Consider the following 7,902-nt stretch of genomic DNA (forward strand, 5'->3'; position numbering starts at 1 on the left):
TGAAGAACGGCGAAACGTAAAGGCAATTGCTAAAGACGATCCGTGAATTATCAAAACGTTTCACTGGTAATCCTCGTACAATGGCTTTCTTTTGTTGACTACGTCATGCAAACTATAATCGTGTCCATTGCTTTGAAAGCAGTCGACATTTCATGGAACGTAACTTATCCAAGCTGTTTTTTTCCCAAAATAGTTCCGCAAACGCCTACTAATGTCATAATGACAGCAAACATCTCCTAGGTCTTAATGTACGTAATGCGCGTATAGCAGAAAAATTATTTTAGTTATGCGTTTCGGCCTGCTATGATATGGGCCTGTTCGGTTCTACCGAACCGGTGAAAATACAACTGGCCTACTCGTTTTGCAGGTCTGAGTGGATGCTACTCCACGTATGTAAGTACGTGAGCTATGGCCACGCCAATATCCTTTATTTTACCTATAGACGTCAATTTGAAAGCCTTGCACAGCCTAGATTGGTGGCCTAGAACGGCTGACTTATCTAATTTCTTTGGCATTTTCTTTTTTAACATTATCTTTAGATAAAATCATACAATGTACTTCAAGAATTCTGTATTCGTATATTCCGCGCTTAGTATTTCGCTGAAGGACAGACTAACATAGTTCGTACTCTTATGCGATCCCTTTATTTACTAAGCAAATACTAATCTATTTGGTAGACGTTGCTTTCAAAGCGTCATTTTCCGCTGGCCTCCATTTGTACATTCCCTTTTTTTGACGTCTTTGACTAACATGATAAAAGCTTGCAATGTTTGTTGAATAAAAAGTCAAGATTTCCGGAAGGGCAACGATTTCATACGTTTTTTTCTGGAGCATGTAGCTAACCACGAGCGCTACACGGACATGTGTTTCTCGCAAAGTTGAGTATCACGGCGATAACAATAATAATAATAATTGACGATATAGTTCTAACTTCTGATTAGAATCCCCGCTTTGGCTAGTGCAGGAATCCTGCAGAGACTTTAGTAGAAAGCTTGATTTTAACCATGAATGGCGTAAGTAAGGCCGATCAAGGCTAAGTAGAGCGGTAAATGTTTATATAACATTCTACTGTTTCATTTTGACAGATTCCGATTTAGGTATGTGTCCATCATTACACGCTATTCTATAGCGAGGACAGTCGTCGTCGTCGTTGTCGTATTTTAAAACCTAAGTTATTTTCTGCGTGATTCACGCGCGTGGTGACATTTACTATATATAAGTATACATTATTATTTTTAGGCAGAGCTATAGACTAAACTAACAAGTGTTCATGAAAGTTTTTGATTTGGTCGACGTTTAATCTGCGATCTGTAACAGGTAAGGAGACGATAACGAAAAAAAGAATGGTGAAAGGGGGTAAAAGAAAATGGAATAACTATGCCTGTTTTCGGTAGGTGGGCTTGGCTTCACCAAAACTGCTGTGATAGACAACTCCCACTATGAGAAAATTTCGGAATAATCTCTGAGCGCTTTAGAAGTTCGAAAACTAGTCTGAAGTGTTAAATGGAGCCCCGTATGGAGTATGTCTGCCACTTATTATTCTTTTGACGAGACTTGAAATAAGCCTTGATTTCAGTTGCCCAGGTATGTGATGGATACCTAATGAAAATAGTCATACTTAGCGGCGTTTTGGGTGTGAACCTGTAAACCTCAATGCTTTCAAGGATCAAAATTCGATGGGAAAAATTACGTTTTCAAAAGTAAACCGAAGATTTCTTAATAAATAATCAGGACACTCTTCTGGAAAGGAAGTGATTTGTGAAGCTGAACTGTGGGCGCGTGCAGGTAACCGAGTGCACGAGAAAGTTCGGTTGGTAAATGTGTTTGTCGAGTGACGAAAGAGATCGATGAACAAGATGAAGATGCGTATGTTGCGGGTACTTGTGAAAAGATCAATAGTAAAGAAGATCTATCAACCCAGCTACTGTAGACTTGTACGAGTCTATTACGAAAATGTGTCAATGCGAAATAAGGGTACCGCTTTGGGCACTTTGGCAATCAAGTAGTCATTGTTGTGGTACCATCTTCCTAAAACAATATATTCATTTAACGATAGTAGTTTTTTGCACATAAATAAGCATATTTGTTTCGTTGTTCGCTCCCAACGCAGGCTACTTTTTCCTACATATTTATCTACATTTGACCACCCCGTAACTAATACAATTATAGAATTTAATGTATGCATACGTCGCGATATACTGACAGAAAGCTCCGCTCGCAAGTCCTTTTTTCGCTGAGTGGATCAGATTTCGGATCATCAATGTTTGATTGAAGAGGATTACTCTGCGTAGCTTTATGTACTGCTTGTCTATAAAGCAGTGAAAGCAAAAAATCGTTTAGGAAATTCGTGTTTAAGTTAAAGCCACATCTATAAGAACTCTTTTCCTGGTTTTATATAAAATACTATAATCATAGATAAAATATAACACATTCTATATTGAACCGGTAAAGATATATATACATGATAATACTTTCTCGTTTGGTATGGTAATTTTGGTGATATCGAGTGCCTTATTGTTTGGAGGAAAGGCTAAGGATTATCTGTAGGTTAGATTCGATTCATATCACAGCTTACGGCGATAATAAGGTAACACTTTATCAGTGATAGGTTCATAGAATATCGGCAAAAAAAGGCCAGATGTATATATCAAAGTGGCTAGTGCAAATCATCTGTATTGAACCGGTGGCAAGCACGCTATATTTCTATAGCGTGAACAGGTATAGTCAGTGCAAGGTAGGCTCTCTAATAGATTGTATAATTAATAAGCCTTGTGGCCTAATTATTTGCGATATAGAAGTTTTGTTTATAATTAATTTCAATGACAAACTACTAATGATTAGTTGGTAACACCATAAGCTCGATCGAAGGTCTGGTGTGTTTTTCAAAACAAACAAAGTAAAAATACGACAATGTGGTCGTATTGTTACCTTGTTTGTATGATTCCATTCCCTAACCTGTCAGACAATACGTACTCATCGTGAAAGGTAGAATAATCTTTTTCGTAGAGCCATTTTCTCTGATTTGGATAAATTACACTTGGTAAAGGTGACATAGTATAAGTCCTTCCCTTTCGAAACTACCTATAGTTTCTACGACAATCCATTTACCTATGCAAGCATCTCAGCTATATGGAAATTGTGATTAAGACCACTATGGACGCTGATAATGACAGGCAAAGTAGGTTTTTCAGACTCGGATGTTATTGGAAGCAGGCGCACGTCTCATCACTTAAGTGCTATGTCTCGCTCTACCTAGGCAAACCAATTTGTATCACTCAGGTTGTCTTGAGAACTTAGGCCTAACCGTGTGTTTTGACAATACTTTTCATTTCTCTAACACAATCAGGATGGTTGCTTCAACTGTTTTTGATTACAGCGTTTTGTCTAATGTATAATAAAAAATGCCAAATAAACCAGTTACTTCGTATAGACCAGGTCTGTACTGTAATTTAATGTCTGTTAAAAATATTAATCAATTCCTTGTCCACGTCGCACAAACTTTTCGACTACATACAGGCTTCCACAGTATAAATTACCAACATCTAAATGCTAATTTAAACCATAATTTATATAGATCTTTGACTTTAATAAGAAAGCACGTGTATTTTGTCGAGACTGGCTATGTTAAGTTCATGAAGATACTTTTTTCATATATGCTGATGGATTACTATCTTACTAGAGAAATTTGTGGTTGTTAACGTCGCTTTTGTTATAAGTTGAGGACGTAATAATATTTTAGCTCCTTAAAGTAACTGCACCGTGAGCTAATATCAAGTACTGGAAGAGAAACCGCGCCTCTTATGTTAAGTTATGAAAGGATGCATATTGTAAATTAGTTAAGGTAACTCACTTGAATATTTTGAGCTAAGAGGTATCATTGATTTTTCGATTTAAAATCATTGCGTTGGCGATGATCCTGACACGCTCTTGAGGCGATGATGAACACCTGTTACTTTCGAGGCGCACAGGAAAAGGCAAATCGGACTATGAAGGCCTTGTTTAGGCCATTGGACGGAAAAGCATTTAGCACTGAGTAATAATGTCGTCTTGCAGTCATCGTTATGGAAATTGTTACTCTCTACTACGCGCTACAGTTTGGCGCGTTCGGAACACCTAGCGGAAAAGATGATGTAGGTTGCAAGCTATTTGTACTTGTTTTTTTTTTTATGAATTTTATGCTACTTTAAAAAGGGCTATGGGACCACTTTAGTTAGACGACACTAGTTTGGAAGCGGCTAGAACAAATGCTATGGAAAATGTTGCAGGACTTCACAGTTAGTGGTATTTATGATCTGCATGTTAGACGATTAGTGGGTTGGTAATCATCGATGCCATAGGACCCGTTCGCCGTAACGTCGATGATAATTATAATGGCTCTACTGTTTCGATAGTTATTATTCAGTGTGTACCCTACCAGTGAGAAGGTGGGATTTGAACAACTTCAAGAAAGCATTTACCTTTGATTTACTAAACGACCAATAAAATCTCACTGGAGGTTTCAGTACCTTAATCTTACTTCCACATGCATTTTAATTGTGCCTTACCGGGTGCCTCGTTCCCTAGACTGTGGTACGTTTTAGGTATTCCGGTAACATGTCTATTTTGTGTAATCAAATCTAAAACACCGAGGAAATGGCCGAAAACTTAGCTTAACTATGAGCTGGGCTCAAACTTACTCAACCTAAAATCGAGATTAGTGACTGAGAGGGATAAATGACTGCGCTAAGGTAATTTTTTTCATTAGGTTTCAACTACTCTCATCGACCGAGCTTTCCAAGAAATGTTTCTACGTTCAGCCGAGACCCAGATTTTACGCTATTGGAAAACCATCCACCCAGATAGATGGAGAACGACCTGGAAAAAGATGATTCCAAGCAGAGGCAGAAATTCGAAATGGATTGATGAATAAAATGATCGCGTCTACGGATTTCGACGTCGAGAAATATGTCTGCTGCCCAAGTGCCAGAAAATAGTTATGGAAGATCAGGATACTTATTCTTCCCGCAGGTAATTCAAGCGCTAATTCCTTATGCACATTTCTAATACGCATTCCTGAAAGTAGGCCCAACATAACTGTCACTTTTACTTTCTGTTTATTGCTAAAAGAGGTTTCCTATTGGTATGAGCTAACCTATCATATAGTAACACGCAATGTGGAAATGAAGCTGACCTTTATTGCCAGTTTACGTCGATTGAAATTCTATGTCGGACAGAGCGGAAAGGATCGAGTGTCCTTTATTCCTAAAGATCACCCATGAACTATACGGGTGTTTGATATATAGCAATGCGTGTACTAACAGAAATTCTATATAAACTCTAGCAGTTGTTATAATTCACCCTCGTGTTAACCTGCTAGGTAGGATTAGAATCCATGTTACTTGTCAAAACGTATCAAAAAATAGTTAGATCAATCTGATCACAAATATGAAATTGCTGAAACATATAATACATTTGGTCGTTTCGAAACTCCTTCTTTTTTCCTTTGATTTTTTAAGTAGAACATTTTTATTATAGGCGTAGAAAAAGTTCTACAAAGCAGCAACCCATCAATAATAAAATCGTTCGGTAGTTACGTCGGAATGATATTCTGTGACCATTTTCTATTTAGTGCAATAAGTGACCTTAATTGATTCAACTACGGTTTTCGTCACGAGCTCTTTTTATTTCAGGCATATTTCCCATAAAATCACTATGATCGTTAGAGGTTAAATGTACTATGACTATACTCATATGAACGGGTGGAAAATAGGCGGAGCAGGCTGTTGAGCTAAAAGAACTAACAGTTTGCGACTCGTTCGTACTGCTGATGTCATCGCAATCTATGGTTCCCGCTATATTTAAAGATCTATCTGAAACAAAGGCTGCGACTAGTTTAAGTCGATCGCGGTCTTGGTCTCATATCAACCGTGAATCGTGCCGATAATCAACTAAAGCCTACGACAATAATTATTAAACGCTTCTGTCCACTTTGTACTTACTTCCTGTGTTATTTGTTTCTGTAGCGAACTGTGATCTGAATAGCAACCGTACGCGTACCGTTTCCCACTGTTAGAAATGACACGTTATAACCCCTTTTGTCATTCAGTGTAGAGCTCGATTTTGGCTTAGCATTAAATGTATTATTATTACTAATGTTTCTAGCAACGAGACGCGAAAAGGGTGCAACCTGCATCTTCACTTATTCAGAAAGATCAACATTTAAGGCACGATTTTTTTCTATACCTCTCCGCTTCTCCATGTTCGGTCTCCCATTCTATGGCAGAGACAATTGCCACTGTGTGTTATATCTGACAGCATTGAAGTGTATGAACTGATAACTCAACAGTAGACGCCCCTACAAAAACGCGAGGTTACAGTGTCAGCCAATTGCTGCTCTTCGTCGGTGCCATGTCTTCGGCCGTGCGTTCGTCGTTTTCTATGTAGCGTCCACCGTCAACGTCTTTAGTGTGACCGTCATTATCGTCGTAGAACCAACATATTCTGCGTCATTTATAAGCCCCCGGAAAGGCCAGCAAGGTCGGCGCAAGCAACGCATGGAAATGCTCACAACAGCAATGACCACGATAGTAGTGATGGCAATGCTGGCAGCAGCCTGGTGAAGTTTGCGAATTGCGTTACTCGGCTCGGCTGGGGGATTCTTCAGTCTTCATTCTACTCACAAAGAGCATCAAGCCCCAATAGGGAGTGGTGTGCTCACGAACACCGTTCTACAACGTTTATACCCCATCATATCTTGCACATAGACAGCAAAGACGCCATTTCCTCCTAGGGTTCTTCCTGGAAAAAGACCTTCACTTGCTAGTATTGTAGGACTCCGTTTTTCTACCATAAGGTAGTGCTGGTCGCTCAGTCGGGCCAACAAAGACGCTGCTTGCGTCTTGCAGCCCATGACAACGTATGTGTGAACGACGCTATGAGCGCCAGCACGTGAAAAAGCGGACAGCTTGCCGCTTTGCAAGCCTGTAGTAAGGGTCAGGAGCATTAGCTATGCGAGTGTGCAGGACATCGACAATTTTCATTTTTCGACAGGACGGTGGTAGGGCGGCGTAGGATGCAAGAAAAGGGGGTATGTAGAAAAAGGTGCACGCGGAATGGGGGAACTGGCGTTTACGCGTCATGTCAGGGTTGTCGATCTACCTCGGCTGGAGCAAGCTTGCGTTACAGTTAACCTGCGTCTCCCAGGGGAAAGCGCAGGAAAGGAGAGAGACAAAGAGCCAACGTTTTAGCTCTACGAGAAAGAGAGTGAAAAGATGAAATGACATTTGGCCTTGACATGCTTTTGCGATCTTTTCATCGTGAAGTTGTCCTATGCTGCATCGCGACCTGCATAACCCTGTAGCCGGGCGTCCTAGGCAAGCGGCAAAGTTCAAGCGAGCGTGTCGGAAAGAGATACCGGCAACGCAATTTGACCTGTGACCTACATCAGCTAGAAGGGCATCCGTCTGTTAAATGCCATCGAGCAGAAATTAGACGTCCGGGAAGTAGAAGCCATGACAGCTTCAATCTTTATACGCTACTACGACTTTGAGTTTTTATCTGGTTGCACAGCTAACTTCAGCTTATATGTCTAAGGAATAAACCCTGTATTTAGATACCGCATAGAGAATGAAAAGAAGTTGAAGCAAACCACAGATTTACCCTAGTGCATATTATCTTCCTTTCTTCACACAAATTGTTTAGCATTTGCATATTGTTGGGAACCTGAAGCCTTTACTTACTTCCGGTTCACAGAGACTTAGCTATTGAGTTTTTAGCCGTTTAGTTTAAAAAATTAACTACAGTTACTTTATGGTGGAATTTAAAAAATACAGCTAGCTTATATATGTCATGTAAGAGAATAGTATAAAAAGGAACAGGGGACTTTACATCAAAATAGTTTCGAGGGAAAGACATGTGTTAATT

The 7,902-nt window shown here is 39.6% G+C and overlaps 1 long non-coding RNA gene across 1 annotated transcript in view; it reads left to right on the forward strand.

Moving 5' to 3' along the window:
• Positions 1-4,852, forward strand: part of LOC147753113 (uncharacterized) — a 74,234-nt gene extending 69,382 nt beyond the window's left edge. Inside the window, exon 4 of the long non-coding RNA XR_015312168.1 lies at positions 4,745-4,852. This is a non-coding gene — a long non-coding RNA (uncharacterized LOC147753113). The remainder of the gene's footprint in view (positions 1-4,744) is intronic.
• Positions 4,853-7,902: the final 3,050 nt, after the last annotated feature.

Source organism: Varroa jacobsoni, unplaced genomic scaffold (genome assembly GCF_002532875.2).
Source record: "Varroa jacobsoni isolate VJ856 unplaced genomic scaffold, vjacob_1.0 scaffold_737, whole genome shotgun sequence".
Taxonomy (NCBI): Eukaryota; Metazoa; Arthropoda; class Arachnida; order Mesostigmata; family Varroidae; genus Varroa; species Varroa jacobsoni.